We start from the raw sequence: 19286 nt of genomic DNA, 5'->3' as shown, positions 1-19286 counted from the left end.
TTTGATTTTTGCTTTCTTGAAAACCATTACAGCCGGGTGTGGTGGCTCACACCTGTAATCCTAGCACTTTGGGAGGCCAAGGCCAGGGGGATTGTCTGAGCTCAGGAGTTCGAGACCAGCCTGGGCAACATGGTGAAACCTTATCTCTACCAAAAATATAAAAAATTGGCCAGGTGTGATGGCGTGTGCCTGCAGTCCCAGCTACTCAGGTGGCTGAGACAAGAGAATCACTTGAACCTAGGAGGTGGAGGTTGCAGTGAGTCAAGACTGCCCCGCTACACTCCAGTCTGGGCCACAGAGCAAGACTCAGTCTAAAAAAAAAAAAACCATTACAATCTTTTTCAATTTTTAGCTGTTTTGTTCTTGTTTTTTGCTTTTTTATTTACCTTTATGTTCGTAGATAACATGTTTACTAACGTTTCTTAAAAAATTATTTTTCTTTTTTTTTTTTTTTGAGGTGGAGTTTAGTTTTGCTCTTGTTGCCCAGGCTTGAGTTCAGTGGCACAATCTTGGCTCACTGCAACCTCTGCCTCCGGATTCAAGAGATTCTCCTGACTCAGCCTCCTGAGTAGCTGGGATTACAGGGCCTGCCACCACACCTTGCTTATTTTTAAATTTTATTTATTTATTTATTATTTATTTTTGTGATGAAGTCTCACTCTGTCACCCAGGCTGGAGTGCAGTGTGCAATCTCTGCTCACTGCAACCTTTGCCTCCCAGGTTCAAGCAATTCTCCTGCCTCAGCCTCCTGAGTAGCTGGGATTACAGGTGCTCACCACCATGCCTGGCTAATTTTTTTTTTTTTTTTTTTTTTTGCATTTTTTAGTAGAGATGGGGTTTCACCATGTTGGCCAGGCTGGTCTAGAACTCCTGACCTCATGTGATCCACCTGCCTCAGCCTCCCAAAGTGCTGGGGTTACAGGCGTGAGCCGCCATGCCTGGCCATTTTTCAATTTTAGACATTATTAATTGGTTTTCTACTAAGGAAGATGAGGACTTTGTTCTTTTTCTCGGACTCTCTCTCTCACACACACATTCAGATACATGCTTCTCCATGTCTCATACATTGCCTAAAAAGGGTATGTTTTCATTTGATAAATAATTGTGTTTATGTTATTATGTGACAGCTCATTATTTTCAGCTAAGCCACATAGTGGCTTACATTACTTGTTCAACTAGTTGTATATTCTATTTAGTATTGTTCAGTGTTAGTGTTTTGTTTCTGTTGTTTCTTAGGATCCAACCACTATTTTATCCTGAAACTACCTACGACTGAAAAATCTTTTCTGAATAGCCTCAAACATCAGATACTCATTTTTGCTTTCTTTCTCTGGGGGGATACCCTTTCTTTTATCTTCTTAATCCAGTTTGGACTGGTTGTTTTCTAGGAATTTTGAACAATTGCCATTTTGAATTTCTAGTCACCATTATACCAGATTATTTCTTTCTTTTCTTTTTTTTTTTTGACGGAGTCTCACTCTGTTGCCAGGCTGGAGTGCAGTGGTGTGATCTCGGCTCACTGCAACCTCTGCCTCCTAGGTTCAAGTGATTCTCCTGCCTCAGCCTCCTGAGTAGCTGGGACTACAGGCACCCACCACCACGCCCGGCTAGTTTTTGTATTTTTAGTAGAGACAGTGTTTTACCATGTTGGCCAGGATGGTCTTGATCTCTTGACCTTGTGATCCGCCCGCCTCGGCCTCCCAAAGTGCAGGAGCCACCGCGCCCAGCCTGTCCTTTTCTTTTATGCTTTTCCTCCTTTGCTTTTATGTTGGCTCTCTCTTTCTCTGCTGTCCTGGTGAGTTTATTTATTTAAAATTTCATAACTGTCATTTTATAGGTACAGTTGTCTCTCTGTGTCTGCAGGGCATTGGTTCCAGGACCTATCCGCAATCCTGCCACTGGCAGATACCAAAATCCCCAGAACTCAAGTTCCTTATATAAAATGGCGTAGTATTTGCATGTAACCCAGTTACATCCTTCCAATATACTTTAACTCATCTCTAGATTACTTATAATATCAAATACAGTGTAAAATGCTATACAAATAGTTGTTATACTGTACTTAAAAATTTGTATTTTTTGTTGTTATATTGTTATTTTTTCTTTTCTATTTTATCTCGTTAAACACACTTTTAACCTCTGAGTTATTTATTTATTTTTTTCTGAGTATTTTTGGTCCATGGTTGGTTGAATCTGCAAATATGAAATCCATGACACAGAAGGCAGACTCTATTTGGGGTAGAAGTCAAGATAAAAATGTGAATTTTAACAAAAATGAAAAAAAAGAAGAAAAAAGAAACAAAACAAAAAGAATAAGAAGAAAACTACAAAAACAACAATAACAAAAAATAAAAAAATGTGGATTTAATATGCCATGTAACTGGACCAAATTTGTTAACTTTTTTGTTGGGCCTGCCTGTCTTCTCTCCCTCCCTCCCTTTCCAGAGACAGGGAGGGGCAGAGTAGGATCCCTGAGACACCCTCCGTGATAGCTTGTTAATTTTTCATAGATTTTGTTTGAAATGCCCTAGAAAATTGTCCCTATGACTCATGCTTAAAATACTTAACCTTTCATATGATGTTTAGTAAATAAGGATGAACTCATGGGAGATTTAGGTATAAGCTAAATTTTAGCTTTTCAAACCAATCTGAATAGCTGATTCTCTGATATAAAAGTATAAGATGTCCAGTTGTCCTCTTTGTACATGGTGAGCCTTTTTTGTTTTATATTTTCCTCGTATCACAAAAATTTACTTAGGACATTGTAAAATAACATAGTGAGATAGTAATGTTCTATATTAGCACGGTGTCTTTTATCCAGAAGGTTTGCCAAGTACTTTGTAACTTGAAGGAGAGATTGTTTTGTTCTTAATTTAAAAGCACCTCATTCTGAGATGAAATATTATTATTTTATGAGGCACAGCTATACAAAATAATATTTTAATGAAAGAAGCATTCTTTTATGGAACTATGAGGATCAGATGAGTATTGCTGACAAATATAATTCACTAGGCTCTTTGAGTTTCTTGTAGGATGGCATCTAAATTTTGTTGGACAACTTATTGGATTTCCTACTTTGAGTTATGGAGAAGTGCCGTCATTTATCAATAACATGTTTCATAGCATTCCATACCTGAAATTAGCATCTACAAACTAACTCAAATAGGGAGTTTCATGAAGACTGCCCAAAAGTTAGAGGCACAAATAAATGAAAGATTTTGACATAAAAGTTATTGTAATATTTATTATATTTATAGTTTCCAAAGTAATAGAAATTCCAAGATTGTGACAAGAATATTCTGAAAAATGAATAGGATGCTAACAGTTATTTTGACTCCTTATAGTCATTAGGATAGATTAACAGGGAAATAGATTTAAGAACACTATAAAGATTGTATTTACCTGGACAGTAAATCTTGCTAGACATAACTTTTCATCTTTACTAAGATATTCAAAATAGTTATTTCATATACATATTACTAACTTTTAAAAATCCCAAGTTAATCCCAGTAACATAGAGCCAAGTAAGGTAGCAACACCAGATATTCTATTTTGTAGACTACTATTTCATTTCTAAATATAGCAACACTGCTTATTTGGCAGTCAGACTTCTGGCAACCCAAACTAAACATGCAGCTGAGACTCCAAACATAAATTAAAAAGGCCCCTGAGTGGTCACAATAGATGTCAAAAAAGCCAGAACTTTATTGAGGTGGAGACATGCCAGCCCTCACATTTAGCAGATATTCCATTCCACAACTGTTTATAAAAACAGAAAGGCTGCTATCATTAAGCACACTGACAGCAGAGTCTGCATTAGTTTAGCAAGATTTCCAAAAATGAACAAACAAACTTGTTTTGCTGTTAACTGCTATCCAATGCTAAAGTGATTCTTGTTGAGCTTAACTTTTTTTTATTTTTTTGAGACGGAGTTTCACTCCTTTTGCCCAGGCTGGAGTGCAATGGCACGATCTCGGCTCACTGCAACCTCCGCCTTCTGGGTTCAAGTGATTCTTCTGCCTCAGCCTCCTGAGTAGCTGGGATTACAGGCTCCCGCTGCCACGCCTGGCTAATTTTGTATTTTTAGTAGAGACAGGATTTCTCCAAGTTGGGCAGGCTGGTCTCAAACTCCCAGCCTCAGGTGATCCACCTGCCTCAGCCTCCCAAAGTGCTGGGATTACAAGCATGAGCCACTGCTCCCGGCCGTACTTTTTTCAACTATACTGAATTTTTCTTGGGTCAAGTAAGACCACCAACTCACATCAACTTAACAGCCAGCATGAATTGAAAAGCTCAAGGTCATGTTAGAAATCTTTCCAAACTCATAGGTTAGGAAATAGAATGATAATGCCTGACATAATTGATGGCAAATTTATTCACTCAACAAACATTGTATTGGGTGCATACTATGTGCTCGTTGCTGTTCTACTGAAGAGGTTACATTAGTAAACAAAATCCTTGACCTCGTGAAACTTATATTCTAGCAGAAGGAGGCAGAAAGTAAGCATAATAAATTAATAAATGATATCGGGTGTGAAGTTCTTAAATATTATGGCAGGGTAGAGGGAGACAGATTAAGCTCTGGGGGTGGGAATGTGCTTGGTATGTTTGAGAAACTGTGAGAAGGCCCATTTCCTGGGCAGAGTGATGGGGAGGCAATCCAGTCAGTGAGGTGAGAGGGCATGCCATCGTGTACGCTGTTCGTTTTTTTTTTTTTTTTTTTTGAGACACAGTCTCGTCACCCAGGCTGGAGTGCAGTGGCCGATCTCTGCTCATTGCAAACTCTGCCTCCCAGGTTCAAATGATTCTCCTGCCTCAGCCTCCTGAGTAGTTGGGACTACAGGAATATGCCACCACGGCCCTGCTAATTTTTGTATTTTTAGTAGAGATGGGGTTTCACCGTATTGGCTGGGCTAGTCTCGAATTCCTGACCTCCAGTGATCTGCCTGCCTCAGCCTTCCAAAGTGCTGGGATTACAGGTGTGAGCCACGACACCCGGCTGATCATGTACACTTTGTAGGCCATTGTCAAGATGCTTTTACTTGGAGTGTGATGATGGAGAGGTCATGGGGCGGTGGGGGTTGAGATGTCTGAGATACTTCAGAAGGATCACTATGGCTGTGTTATGAACGGAGAATAGATGATAAGGAACCTAGGGTGGAAAGAAGAACACAGTTGGCAGGCAATTGTAGTAATTCAGATGAGAGTTTATAAAGCTTCCAAACATATTAAGTATTTTATTATAAACAAAAGTCTCTAAATCTATGCTGATATTGAAGGTAATGACCACACATTCTTAATTCTTATACAAGGCATGAGATTCTTCTTTTTTATTTTTATTTTTTTTTGAGACAGGGTCTTGTTCTGTCACCCAGGCTGGAGTGCAGTGGCAGGATCTCTGCTCACTGCAACCACCACCTTCCAGGTTCAAGTGATTCTTGTGCCTCAGCCTCCCAAGTAGCTGGGACTACAAGGGCCTGCCACCACACTGGCTATTTTTTTGTATTTTTATTAGAGATGGGGTTTCACCATGTTGGCCAGGCTGGTCGTGAGCTCCTGACCTCAAGTGATCTGCCTGCCTTGGCCTCCCAAAGTGCTGAGATTACAGGCGTGAGCCACCGTGCCTGACCAGCATGAGATTATTTTTATTTTTTTGAGACGGAGTCTCCCTCTGTCACCCTGGATGGAGTGCAATGATGCAATCTCTGCTCATTGTAACCTCTATCTCCCAGGTTCAAGTGATTCTCCTGCCTCAGCCTCCTGAGTAGCTGGGATTACAGGCACCTGCCACCACACCCAGCTAATTTTTGCATTTTTTGTAGAGATGGAGTTTCACCACGTTGGTCAGGCTGGTCTCGAACTCCTGACCTCAGGTGATCCGCCCACCTCGGCCTTCCAAAGTGCTGGGATTCAGGCAAAAACCACCGCGCCAGGCTATGAGATTCTTGTACAAGGGTGTCTGCCCCGCAAATGGCACTTTTCCATGGAAGCTACCCATGCCCAGATCTTGCATCAGCTCAACTGTTTTGGACAAAGTGACCTTGTCCTTTCCCTCCTTCCAGCCTTTCGTTGGTTGGCTAGAGAGGGAATTGGACTCAAGCACAGTCAGCCATGGCATGCTAGTTCTTCAGGAGTGGGCCTGGGAAAAAACGCTCCATCTAAGTATTTTTGTGCTGATTCAATGAGATTCTTCTCAGGGATTTAACTGAGAAGAATGAAAAGAAAACTAGTTGATAACAGTAAAAGAAGGGGTCAGACAGGAGCAGATATGTTAATGGTGGAATGTTAGAGTAAGAAAAATTCATAAAGTCCTGCTTCTCAGGTCCCTAGGGAAGTTTAAAAATCTCAATGGCCTTCTAGTTTCTGGCTCTATGAGGCAGATTCTAAGTGATTCCTGCTTTCCCTGAGTTCTGTGTATGTGTTAACTTATATTGCTATCCTTCCTCATGTTACACTACTTTGAATAAACAGAATACATCTCTATTCCTTACATATAAAGAGCCCAACAGAAATTACAACCACTTGTGTAACAGGCTTCTTGCATTAGTAATCATCTATCAATGATTTTAGTCTATCACACATTGGGAAAGATTTTCACTGTCTACATCATTAATGTGTAGTGGAGAACACAGAATTTGAAGCTAGCCTCCCTGAGTTCAAATGCCAGCTCCATCCCTTGCCAGTTTTGTTATCTTGGGCAAGGAATTTAACTCGTCTTTCTGTTTCCATATCTATTTTTTTTTTTTTGAAAAAGAGATAACATACTACTTAGAGTTGTTGAGAAGATTAAATGAGTGAATACTGAAAGCTCTCAGACAGTGCCTGGTGCATAATAAAGACTCGAGAGGCATCATCATCCAGTAATGAAACAAGCCATTATTTCTAGATGATAAAAAATTCTCTGGGTGACTCCTATTATGAGTTGGTTAACTGCTATTAGTTAGGACAGTGGCATTTTTTGTTTAATTACTTAGATTCCTTCAAAATAGTTAGATAATTCCCATACCCTCTTGGCATGTTTCATAAAGGTCTCATGACACTTTTTTTTTTTTTGGTGACAGCTGACCATTTAGTAGAAATGAGCCTTTACACAGCTTTGTGTAATAACTAGAAATGGCTATGTTTTCTTTCTCCCCACCCCCAAGCCTATTCCTTTAGGCATGCAGGTAACTGTCCCCCACCACCTCCCATTTCTCCTCATTCCACCCGGAAACCCTGACTAAGGAACGAAGAAGTCCTACAAAGAGGAGGTCTCAAGTACCAATCAGCAGCCATTTGATGATGGCAGGTAGGTCTGATGCTAAAAAGAGTTTGTGTCCAGCAGAGCCCAATTCTGTAGGAATCCAAGCTCCAAGGCTGGGAGGCAGCAGGTGCTGGGGACAAGCTCACTGCTGAGAGTCGGTCTGGAGGATCTCATGGTGGTGCAGACCCTGGACCACATTGTCATAGATGGTGTTCATGCTGGTGCAAAGGTGAGAGGTGACAATGTACTAGCAGCCCTCACTTGCTCTCGGTGCCTCCTCGGCCTTGGCATCTGCTCTGGCCGCACTTGAGGAGCCCTTCAGCCCACCACTGCACTGTGGGAGCCCCTCTCTGGGCTGGCTGAAGCTGGAGCTGGCTCCCTCTGCGTGCAGGGAGGTGTGGAGGGAGAGGCACGGGTGGCAACCAGGGCTGCATGCTCGCGGGCCAGCACCAGTTCCGGGTGGGCGTGGGCTCGGCGGGCCCCGCACTCGGAGCAGCCTGACAGCGCCACTGGCCCTGGGCAATGAGGGGCTTAGCATCCGGGCCAGCAGCTGCGGAGGGGGCACCGGGTCCCCCAGCACTGCTGGCCTGTCCGCGCCCGGCTTGAATTCTTACCGGGCCTCAGCCACCTCCCCGTGGGGCAGGGCTCAGGACCTGCAGCCCGCCATGCCCGAGCGCCCACGCGGTGGGCTCCCAAGTGGCTCGAGCCTCCCTGACGGGCACTGCTGCCTGCTCCACAGTGCCCGGTCCCATCGCCAAGGGTCGAGGAGTGTGGGTGCGTGACTGGTGGGCAGCTCCGCCCATGGCCCTGGTGCGGGATCCACTAGGTGAAGCCAGCTGGGCTCCTGAGTTGGGTGGGGACTTGGAGAACTTTTATGTCTAGCTGGAGGATTGTATATGCACCAATCAGCACTCTGTGTCTAGCTCGGGGTTTGTGGATGCACCAATCAGCACTCTGTATCTAGCTAATCTGGTGGGGACTTGGAGAACTTTTATGTCTAGCTAAAGGATTGTAAATGCACCAATCAGCACTCTGTGTCTAGCTCAAGGTTTGTAAATGCAGCAATCAGCACTCTGTGTCTAGCTCAAGGTTTGTAAACGCACCAATCAGCACTCTGTGTCTAGCTCAAGGTTTGTAAACACACCAATCAGTGCTCTGTGTCCAGCTAATCTAGTGGGGACTTGGAGAACTTTTATGTCTAGCTAGAGGATTGTAAATACACCAATCAGCACTCTGTGTCTAGGTCAGGGATTGTAAATGCACCAATCAGCACCCTGTCAAAACGGACCAATCAGCTCTCTGTAAAATGGACCAATCAGCTCTCTGTAAAATGGACGAATCATCAGGATGTGGGGGGGGCCAGATAAGGGAATAAAAGCAGGCTGCCCGAGCCAGCAGCAGCAACCCGGTTAGATCCCCTTCTGTGCTTTCTCTTTTTGCAATCAATCTTACTGCTGCTCACTCTTTGGGTCTACGCCGCCTTTATGAGCTGTAACACTCACCTTGAAGGTTTGCAGCTTCACTCTTGAAACCAGTGAGACTACGAACAAACGCATTGGGAGGGACGAACAACTCCGGACGGGAGGAACGAACAACTCCAGATGCGCTGTTTTTAAGAGCTGTAACACTCACAGTGAAGGTCTGCGCTTCACTTCTTAAGTCAGTGAGACCACAAACCCACCAGAAGGAAGAAACTCCGGACGCATCTGAACATCTGAAAGCACAAACTCCGGACACACCATCTTTAAGAACTGTAACACCGCGAGGGTCCGCAGCTTCATTCTTGAAGTCAGCAAGACCAGGAACCCATTATTCCGGACACAGAGGGGCAGCTGCTGTAGCTGTGTCACCCGACAAGCAACCAACACCCCCGCCGCACAAAGCAGAAGCAACAGCAGCAGCAGCAGCAGTTTCAGCACAGCCCAGAAACGAGTGTGCTGCCGGGGGAGTGGCTTGCAGGGGCAGGATTCGGACTTAGATTTGGGGGTCTGATTTGTTTCCTTGGTAGATATCATCTGCTCCTGCTTGGCTACTTTGAGGGCATCATACTCCTTTCTCTGGCACTCCTTCTCTTCTGCCTTCTCCCGCTTCCGCATTTCCTCTCCTGAGCTTCCTTAGCTTGCTGCTTTGCCTCATGCTTCTCCTCTGTCTCTCGTTCTACTCCCAACCCTGCTGCCTCTCCCACTTGTGGTCTGCCTGTACAGCCTTCATGTGTTGTGATGCTTTGTTTGCATGCTGTTTCCATGGCTTCTCACCCAAGCAGTCACTTGCCACCTTGGCCAGGCTGGGATCCAGAGGTTATCCTTCAGGTCTAGCCACTTCAGGTTCTTCAGCTGAGCAAAGCTGACGACAAGGTGACCAGCCTGTTGTTGAGGAGAGCCAGGTGCTGGAGGTTGACCAAACGGCCCAAGTCTGCTGGTGGCTGCTGTGGCTTGTTCTTTCTAAGGTCTAGCTTCGCCAGGTGTGTGAGGCCACAGAAATCCGACGGGAGAATAGTCATTATTTATTTTTTTGAGATGGAGTTTCACTCTTGTTGCCCAGGCTGGAGTGCAATGCGCAATCTCGGCTCACTGCAACCTCGGCCTCCCAGGTTCGAGCGATTCTCCTGCCTCAGCCCCCCGAGTAGCTGGAATTACAGGCATGCACCACCACGCCTGCCAAATTTTTTTAGTATTTTAGTAGAGACAGGGTTTCTCCGTGTTGGTCAGGCTGGTCTTGAACTTCTGACCTCAGGTGATCCGTCCTCCTCGGCGTCTCAAAGTATTGGGATTACAGGCGTGAGCCACCGTGCCCGGCACAATAGTCATTTATTACAAGACAGATCCAGTGTGGTGGTCTTTGGAAGGGCAGCCCGCTCCTTGACCGGGTCTTCATCCAGGTTGCTGAGGCTCAGGTCTTGTTTGTTGCCGTCTAGCTGGTGGCGGAGGTTTCCGCCCTCGCTATCTGTGTTGGTCATGGTGACGGTAGGCTGAGCGGACCTGGCTCCAGGGTTTTGATGGGCGGGGGTAAATGAGCTGAAATGCCGCTGGTTAGTTCAGCGGGCCCCCACCCAACCCACCACGCCTGAGCCCTCTGTCGCCGCTGGTGCCTACACCTTGTTAATTTTAGACAAACAGATATCTAGGGAAAGGAGAAACAGGCAGTCATAGCTGTAGAGTGCCTGCTCTATACAGGAAGGAAATTGTTTGGTACTGGGGAAGGTGATACTACTGTAGAAAAACCAGGTTCTCGATACACGATCAGGAAAATTTAGGCAGGCACACACATTATAGGGTTTATTCGGTGAAGAGAAAAAAAGGAAAGAGGAATTCTCAGCAAAGTGAGAAAGAGTCCTGATAGCAGGTTTCCCGCCTCACAGATTGAATGCCAAATCACCACACAGGAACTGAGGAGGCCAGGCTCCTCCACCTACAAACAGCCTGAACTTCGCGAGGCTCCACCCCGTCCTCCCAGGGCGTAGGTGGTCATTATGCAGGGAGAATCAGTCAGGAAAGGGCAGGCTTCATCCGGGACCAGCAGTCTGGTTTTAGGCTTGAAGGCAGCCAGGGTTTCCCCAGGGACCTTTGGCTATCTGCTGTCCCTATCAATATTGACATCCAAAAAGCTCAGAACTTACAAGTAGAATCTGAACTCCATGAGGGCTTAGAAGACTGTTTTAGTGGTGGAGAAACCTATGTTTGTCTTTTTAAAACAGATACCAGCACCTGGAATATAGTAGACAATAAATATTTTTTGAATGAATGTTGAATAAATGAAAAATAAGCACAATGAACAAAAAGGCAGAAATTTCAAAGCTAGAAGAGATGTATAAATGAAGGGCTATAGAAACATAAAAGAATGGATAATAAATTCTGACCACACTGGAGTATGTGTATATAGAGAGAAGATTCGATATCTGAATTGGACCTTAAAGAAGAGTAGAGCTTTGACAAATGGTGCAGTGGGGTGGGACTTAAAGGGAGAGCTTTTCTACCAGAGGGAATTCCAAAGAATTAGAGAAGTGAACATGCATATTTAGTCTGGGAAAGAAAATAGATGGGGGGAATTAGAATTGAGAAGAGGTGGAGGACAAGAGTGGTTGGAAGGCAGTGGCAGGAGATGTGCCTGGAAAGATTGTTTGGAACAAGAATGTAAAATGACCTCCTGTCCCATACTTCAGACTTTATTCTACAGGCATGAAATTAAAAAAAATTTTTTTTTTTTTTTTGAGACAGAATCACACTCTGTCGCCCAGGCCGGAGTGCAGTGGCACAATCTGGGATCACTGCAACCTCCACCTCCCGGTAGCTGCGATTATGGGCTCGCGCCACCACGCCTGGCTAATTTTTGTGTGTTTTTTATTATTATTATTATTTTTAATTGTATTATTATTATACTTTAAGTTTTAGGGTACATGTGCACAATGTGCAGGTTAGTTACATATGTATACACGTGCCATGCTGGTGTGCTGCACCCATTAACTCGTCATTTAGCATTAGGTATATCTCCTAATGATATCCCTCCCCCCTCCCCCCACCCCACAACAGTCCCCAGAGTGTGATGTTCCCCTTCCTGTGTCCATGTGTTCTCATTGTTCAATTCCCACCTATGAGTGAGAATATGCGGTGTTTGGTTTTTTGTACTTGCGATAGTTTACTGAGAATGATGATTTCCAATTTCATCCATGTCCCTACAAAGGACATGAACTCATTATTTTTGATGGCTGCATAGTATTCCATGGTGTATATGTGCCACATTTTCTTAATCCAGTCTATCATTGTTGGACATTTGGGTTGGTTCCAAGTCTTTGCTATTGTGAATAGTGCCTCAATAAACATACATGTGCATGTGTCTTTATAGCAGCATGATTTCTAGTCCTTTGGGTATATACCCAGTAATGGGATGGCTGGGTCAAATGGTATTTCTAGTTCTAGATCCCTGAGGAATTTCCACACTGAATTCCACAAGGGTTGAACTAGTTTACAGTCCCACCAACAGTGTAAAAGTGTTCCTATTTCTCCACATCCTCTCCAGCACCTGTTGTTTCCTGACTTTTTAATGATTGCCATTCTAACTGGCGTGAGATGATATCTCATTGTGGTTTTGATTTGCATTTCTCTGATGGCCAGTGATGGTGAGCATTTTTTCATGTGTTTTTTGGCTGCATAAATGTCTTCTTTTGAGAAGTATCTGTTCATGTCCCTTGCCCACTTTTTGATGGGGTTGTTTGTTTTTTTCTTGTAAATTTGTTGGAGTTCATTGTAGATTCTGGATATTAGCCCTTTGTCAAATGAGTAGGTTGCGAAAATTTTCTCCCATTCTGTAGGTTGCCTGTTCACTCTGATGGTAGTTTCTTTTGCTGTGCAGAAGCTCTTTAGTTCAATTAGATCCCATTTGTCAATTTTCGCTTTTGTTGCCATTGCTTTTGGTGTTTTAGACATGAAGTCCTTACCCATGCCTATGTCCTGAATGGTAATGCCTAGATTTTTGTGTTTTTTGTAGAGACAGTTTCACCTTGTAGGTCAGGCTGGTCTCAAACTCTTGACCTCAAGTGATCCACCCACCTTGGCCTCCCAAAGTGTGGGGATTATAGGCATGAGCCACTGCACCTGGCCAAAAATAGTTTCTTTTGAATTATATACATATATACTCATACCGTGTAAGCAATGCCAAATAGTCTTTAGTACAATGTAGACCTAATGAACTGTGAGATTTCAAAAAGTAATTTTCATGGCAGTGTGGACAGAGATTAGAGTAGGGAGAGAGACTAAATTTGGGAGAGACGAGTGGGTTATTGTACTATATATATATATTTTTTGAGATAGTCTCACTCTGTCACCCAGGCTGAAATGCAGTGGCGTGATCTTGACTCACTGCAACCTCTGCCTCCAGAGTTCAAGGGATTCTCCTGCCTCAGCCTCCCAAGTAGCTGGGATTACAGGTGCCCACCACCACACCTGGCTCATTTTTGTATTTTCAGTAGAGACGGGGTTTCACTATGTTGGCTAGGCTGGTCTCGAACTCCTGACCTCAAATCCGCCTGCCTCAGCCTCCCAAACTGCTGGGATTACAGGCGTGAACCACTGTGCCCAGCCTGTACTAATTCTTATGAGAGGAAAAATGCTTTTAGGATTTCTGGAATTTCAACAAATACATTTTGACTCCAGCAATCATTATAGAATCCTGCTATGGCTTCTACAATTAACAGGGCTTTGAGTTCCTTTTCTTCACTAGAGTCAATTCAAGAAACATTTATTAAGGCCGGCACAGTGGCCCATCCTGGGCGAGAGAGTGAGACTCTGTCTCAAAAAAACAAAAACAAAACAAAAAACAATAAAATCAGAAAGAAATAAATATTTATTAGGATCCTATTACGCATTGTGTACTGTGGGGAGTGCAAAGCAATAGAGAGCAAGAAGCTCCAGTCTGCAGGGAGACACGTATCAGGCTCAGTCATGAATAATGAGGTATCAAATGTTTAGATCTCTGACAATTTGGCGAAAAAAAATGGTATTTTGGTGCAGTTCCCTTCCTTTCATTCCCTTTCCCTTTCCTCTCTTTCTGTCTCCCTCCCTCCTTCCATCCTTCCCTCCCTCCCTTCTCTCTCTCTCTTTCTTTCTTTTTCTTTCTTTCTCCTTTCTTTCTTTTCCTTCTCCCTTCCCTCCCTTCACCACCCCTCCCCTTTCCTTCCCATCCCTTCCCTTTTCTTTCTTTCTTCTTTTTTGATGGAGCCTTGCTCTGTTGCCCAGGCTGGAGTGCAGTGGTGTGATCTTGGCTCACTGCAACCTACACCTCCTGGGTTCAAGTGATTCTCCTGACTCAGCCTCCCGAGTAGCTGGGATTACAGGGGCATACCACCATGCCCAGCTATTTTTTTGTATTTTTGGTAGAGATGGGATTTCACCATTTCTCTCAGGCTGGTCTCAAACTTCTGAGCTAAAGCAATCCACCTGCCTCAGCCTCCCAAAGTGTTGGGATTACAGGCGTAAGCCACTCTGCCCAGCCTCTAAGAATATCTTTCTTTTCTTCAAAACTGTGGAATTCTTGGGTGTCCAAACCCAATGAGTGTGTTCTTAATCTGGGACAATTCACTCTCTGCCTTTGTGTTAATTCTGAGCCTTGCTGTCTGGGGAATGGTGGCAATTGCCTTCTCGTTTTCAAGGACAGGCAGGGTTCTATGAAGGCAATGTAGGAGGGTAAACATGTGGCAAAGCTGGGGGTGGAGGGTTCCTGGTCACCACAGCCACAGTACTTGCAAATGAAGTGAACCCATTCATTTATTTTGAAAACAGTTGATTTTGAGGTAATGTGTTGTTAATAACCAATGCTATATGATTGTTTTAGAAAAGAAACATTTTGGCCAGGCGCAGTGGCTCATGCCTATAATCCCAGCACTTTAAGAGGTGAGGTGGGTGGATCACCTGAGGTCAGGAGATTGAAACCAGGCTGGCCAACATGGTGAAAACCCGTCTCTATAAAAATACAAAAATTAGCTGGGCTGCTCTCATAAAGTTTACAGTTTAGTAGAGAGACAGAAGTACATAGTATTTCATTTGCTAATAAAAGCTCTGAAGAAAAATAAAGTGATATAAGGAAAAAAGAGAATGAAGATGGTGGTAGGGCTATTTTACATGAGGTGGTCAGCAATGTTCTTCCAGGGAATATGACATTTGAACTTAAAGAAAGTAAGGTGTGAACTTTGTGGGTTTTGGAGGAAAATGTTCCAGTCAAGGATTTAAAAAAACACAAAAAAGAGCAGTATGACTGGAGCAGAGTGTGCCAGAGTACAGAGATTAGTGATGAAGTTAGGAAGTGGGAATAGTGGTTTTTCTTTTTTTTTTTTAATTTGGATGATGACTCAAATACTTTTTTATACTATAATCACATACATATTCTTAAAACTGAAAGAAAACTTTCGTGAAACATTTACTATTTTTATTTGCTATGCATTCTAATATTTTTTATTCAATTCAATATTAAATATTCAATTCGATTTTATTTTTAAGAAGATACTGAGTGCGACCCACTAAATTAATTTCATGACCCATAAATGAGCCATGATTCATGGTTTGGAAAATTCTGATAAGGCTTTGTTGACCTGGTAGGATTTGGATTTTATTGAAAATAAAATAAGGAATTATTAGATATTTTTAAGCAGAGAAGTCACATGATCTGACATATTTTAAAAGAATTATTTCATCTGTTTTATGGATAACAGACCTTGTGGGTGGGTGGGTGAGGGGCAAAGGTGGAAGCTGAGAGATGCGACCATTCAGTTCTTTCTGTAACTTTACTTAGCACCATTAGTATTCATCAAACATCTTTTATCACATGTGCTAAGGATACAAAAATAACAACTAGCTTTTATATAGAAGTTTTATAGTTTGTCTTAAAATGGATTAACACATGCAAAACTTGACAGAATTGGTGCTCAGTAAACTTCAATTTTCTCTATCCTTAAGCCTTAATGGAATCTTCTCTTTGGCTGAACAAGGTTGATCTGAAAAGAGTTAAGTTTCTCTATAAATCTCATTTTGTTGTCTAATCTTGGCTGGCCTCAGGCTATGTTCCTTGGATGCCACACTTATCTTCTTGTATCTGCACCTGCACAGCCAACGTCCTCTGACTCAGATGGCATCTCCGTGGTGGGTCAGGGCTTTCTGTCCTTGATAAAATGGCTCGAGGCACATGATAATTTTGTTATTGCTGCTGATAGCAGAGAAACCCTTAATTGTGTACATCTTGCTCCTGAATACATGTAGCTAATGAATGCGAAAACTGCTTTTTTAAGGAGAAAAGTTTCTTTGGCAAAGAAGAGAGAACAGGGAAAAGCTCCTATGGAACTCTTTTAACCCAGAGGGTGCTTGATATTTTCTGTTTCTTTCTCATGATGTACCTTTCCTCTTTCTTCACTGTGCGCTGTTTTCCTGAGAGGCTGACTTCTATAAACTTTCCCAAAGGCTGTCTTCCCCTCTGGTTTCAGGTTGGGCTTGGCCAATGGTAGGCACCTGTGGAGATCTGATCATGAGAGGGGAGTGGGTTTTGGGTATTTACTGCTCCAGCTTCCTTTTTGTTGGGTTGCCACTCATTAGTTTTGTCTCTCTGCTAAAGGTCACAACTTCTTTCTTTTTTTTTTTTTTTTTGAATTTTTAGTAGAGACAGGGTTTCACCATGTTGGCCAGGCTGTTCTCGAACTCCTGACCTCAGGTAATATGACAGCTTTGGCCTCACAAAGTGCTGGGATTACAGATGTGAGCCACGGCTCCTGGCCCAAAGGTCACAACTTCTTCTTTTTTTTTTTTTTTTTTTTTTTTTTTGAGATGGAGTCTTGCTCTGGTGCTTAGGCTAGAGTGCAGTGGTGCGATCTCGGCTCGCTGCAACCTCCACCTCCTGGGTTCAAGCAATTCTCCTGCCTCAGCCTCCAGAGTAGCTGGGATCACAGGCGCCCACCACCATGTCTGGCTAATTTTTTGTATTCTTAGTAGGGACGGGGTTTCACCATGTTGGCCAGGCTGGGCTCGGACTCCTGACCTCAGGTGATCTGCCCGCATCAGCCTCCCAAAATGCTGGGATTACAGACGTGAGCCACTGCGCCCAGCCAGGTCACAACTTCTGAGGGGGCAGCCCTCTGTGACAACTACAGCTTTTCTTGGTGGATTCTAGTAACTCTCTCTGACCTTTCAGACTAAAGTGTGGTAATGGTTCCTAGTTTTTCTTGGTCCCAGGGAGATGCACCAGCCTTTGTTTCTCTTAACACTGCCTACTCCTTTGTAAAAAAATGTTTTATTGAACTCTGCTCAGTTGTTCCATTTGGTACCTGCTAGTCCCATGACAGGATACACAGAGGTTCCTCCACAGGGAGAGCTGGATGGGAAAGTGTACAACTTTTTTATTCAAAATACTTAAAGCTGTTTAAATATCAGGGACAATTTTGTCTTAAAGTAGCAGAAAAGGGGATTCTCAAATTATCCGTTCGTCTATGGCCATCAACACATGAATACTCATGGTTTATATGCACTTATTCTAAGCAGAACTGGTAGAATTACTTTGAAGAGAGAGTGTTTTATATTAAGCCTTAAATGTCTGTGTGTATATCTACAACCAGGCAGAAGTTCCTTATAAAATTATTTCAATTGGCAAAAGTAGTAGTTGGATGTGATTGAATAAGAGACTTCTAGTTATGAGACACATTGAATACTCGTTCACTGTGAATCACAGATATTCAATGAGAAAGATTACTGGTTACAGGCAGCATGCAATCATATTTAGAGCACAGATTTTGGAGTGAGACTTCCTGGGTTCAAATCCTGCCTCTGCTATTTATTAGTTGGGAGACTTTAGGCAACTTGGTATCTCTGTGCTTCAGTGTCCCTGTCTTAAAAGAAGAAAAATAGAAGTAATTAACATAGTATAGCTATAAGAAATAAATGAGTTAATTCATCTAAAGCCCTTAAGATATTGTCTGTTGCTAAGTATTTGATTACTCTATTTGTATTATCCTGAAAGTAGACAGGAAGTTTCTGGGACAGAGGCTGATTATTATTATTTAGAGCAATAATTTTATTTGTTATTTACCACCCCGCCAACTTTCCCCCTTCTGCGATGATAAAAGAGCCAGATGGACAGGCTTATACATGGGGATGTTTGGATTTTACCATAGGAGAGAAGCCCTAGAAGTACGAATCTTGGAGCTTGTAAAGGAAAGAGATGTCCCTTCATTATTTGAGAAAGGGAGAGATACTTTTGCTCCTTACAATAAAGAAGTTCTCTTTGGAATAGAAGGGTAAAGAGCATAGATTTTTATCTTTTCAAATGTAAGTACCTGTTTCCAAGGGAAGATAAGACAAATGTCTTTAGGTTTACAACTCCTGGAATGTCATTATGGCTTTGGGTCTCATCTTTTCCTAGAAGTGTAAACACATACCTCTGGGGAGGTAAATCTTTTACTATCTATTCAGTAATCTTTTGGGTTTAAGGCTGTTCTTTAACCTAAGTCCCAGTAAAATTTTTCTAGAAAATTCTGTGGAGAAAAATTTATTTCTTTTTCTTTTTTTTTGAGACAGAGTTTTGCTCTGTTGCCCAGGCTCCAGTGCAGTGGTGCGATCTCGGCTCACTGCAAGCTCCACCTCCCAGGTTCATACCATTCTCCTGCCTCAGCCTCCCGAGTGGCTGGGACTACAGGTGCCCACCACCACGCCTGGCTAATTTTTTTGTATTTTTAGTAGAGTCGGGGTTTCACTATGTTAGCCAGGATGGTCTCGATCTCCTGATCTGGTGATCCACCTGCCTCTGCCTCCCGAAGTGCTGGGATTACAGGCATGAGCCACCACGCTCAGCCTAGAAAAATTTATTTCTGACACCTGACACATAGCAGCCCTATCTATATAAATGTTAGTTACCAGGATCTTGTGAATGAACAGAAGGCATGGAAATTGGAAATTGCAGGTAACTTTTGAGGTTTATTTCTATCTGGGAGTTGTTTGATAAACTTACTGGCATTCTGTGTGCTACATTAATGCTGTTTCTTTTCTTTCTCTTTCTTTCTTTCTTTCTTTCTTTCTTTCTTTCTTTCTTTCTTTCTTTCTTTCTTTCTTTTGAGATGGAGTCTTGCTCTGTCACCCAGGCTGAGTGCAGTGGCATGATCTTTGCTCACTGCAATCTCCCCCTCCTGGGTTCAAGCGATTCTCCTGCCTCAGCCTCCCGAGTAGCTGGGACCATAGGTGCCCACCACCACGCCCAGCTAATTTTTGCATTTTTTTTTTTTTTTTTTCAGTAGAGTCGGGTTTATACCATGTTGGGCTGGCTGGTCTTGAAATCCTGACCTCAAGTGATTCGCCTGTCTCAGCCTCCCAAAGTGTTGGGATTACAGGCGTGAGCCACTGCGCCCGGCCAATGCTGTTTCTTAATGAAATTCAAAACTTCTGAAAGTTTGTTGCAGAATCCAAGATAATTTACAGTCATAATAATCAGGAATGTAAGATGTTACATTTAGTTAGTTAAAACTAATCACTTAGCATAAATGATCTAATTTAAAATTTTTGGCAATTTCATAAGAAAGATACTT

The 19286-nt window shown here is 43.0% G+C and overlaps 1 protein-coding gene and 1 pseudogene across 1 annotated transcript in view; one reads left to right on the top strand and one right to left on the bottom strand.

Moving 5' to 3' along the window:
* Positions 1-19286, top strand: part of LGSN (lengsin, lens protein with glutamine synthetase domain) — a 292498-nt gene that overhangs the window by 114703 nt on the left and 158509 nt on the right. The window lies entirely within an intron of this gene.
* LOC750798 (leucine-rich repeat-containing protein 59-like) lies at positions 7294-10300 on the bottom strand (annotated as a pseudogene).

Source organism: Pan troglodytes, chromosome 5 (assembly GCF_028858775.2).
Source record: "Pan troglodytes isolate AG18354 chromosome 5, NHGRI_mPanTro3-v2.0_pri, whole genome shotgun sequence".
Taxonomy (NCBI): Eukaryota; Metazoa; Chordata; class Mammalia; order Primates; family Hominidae; genus Pan; species Pan troglodytes.
This window is presented reverse-complemented; position numbering and strand designations above follow the sequence as displayed.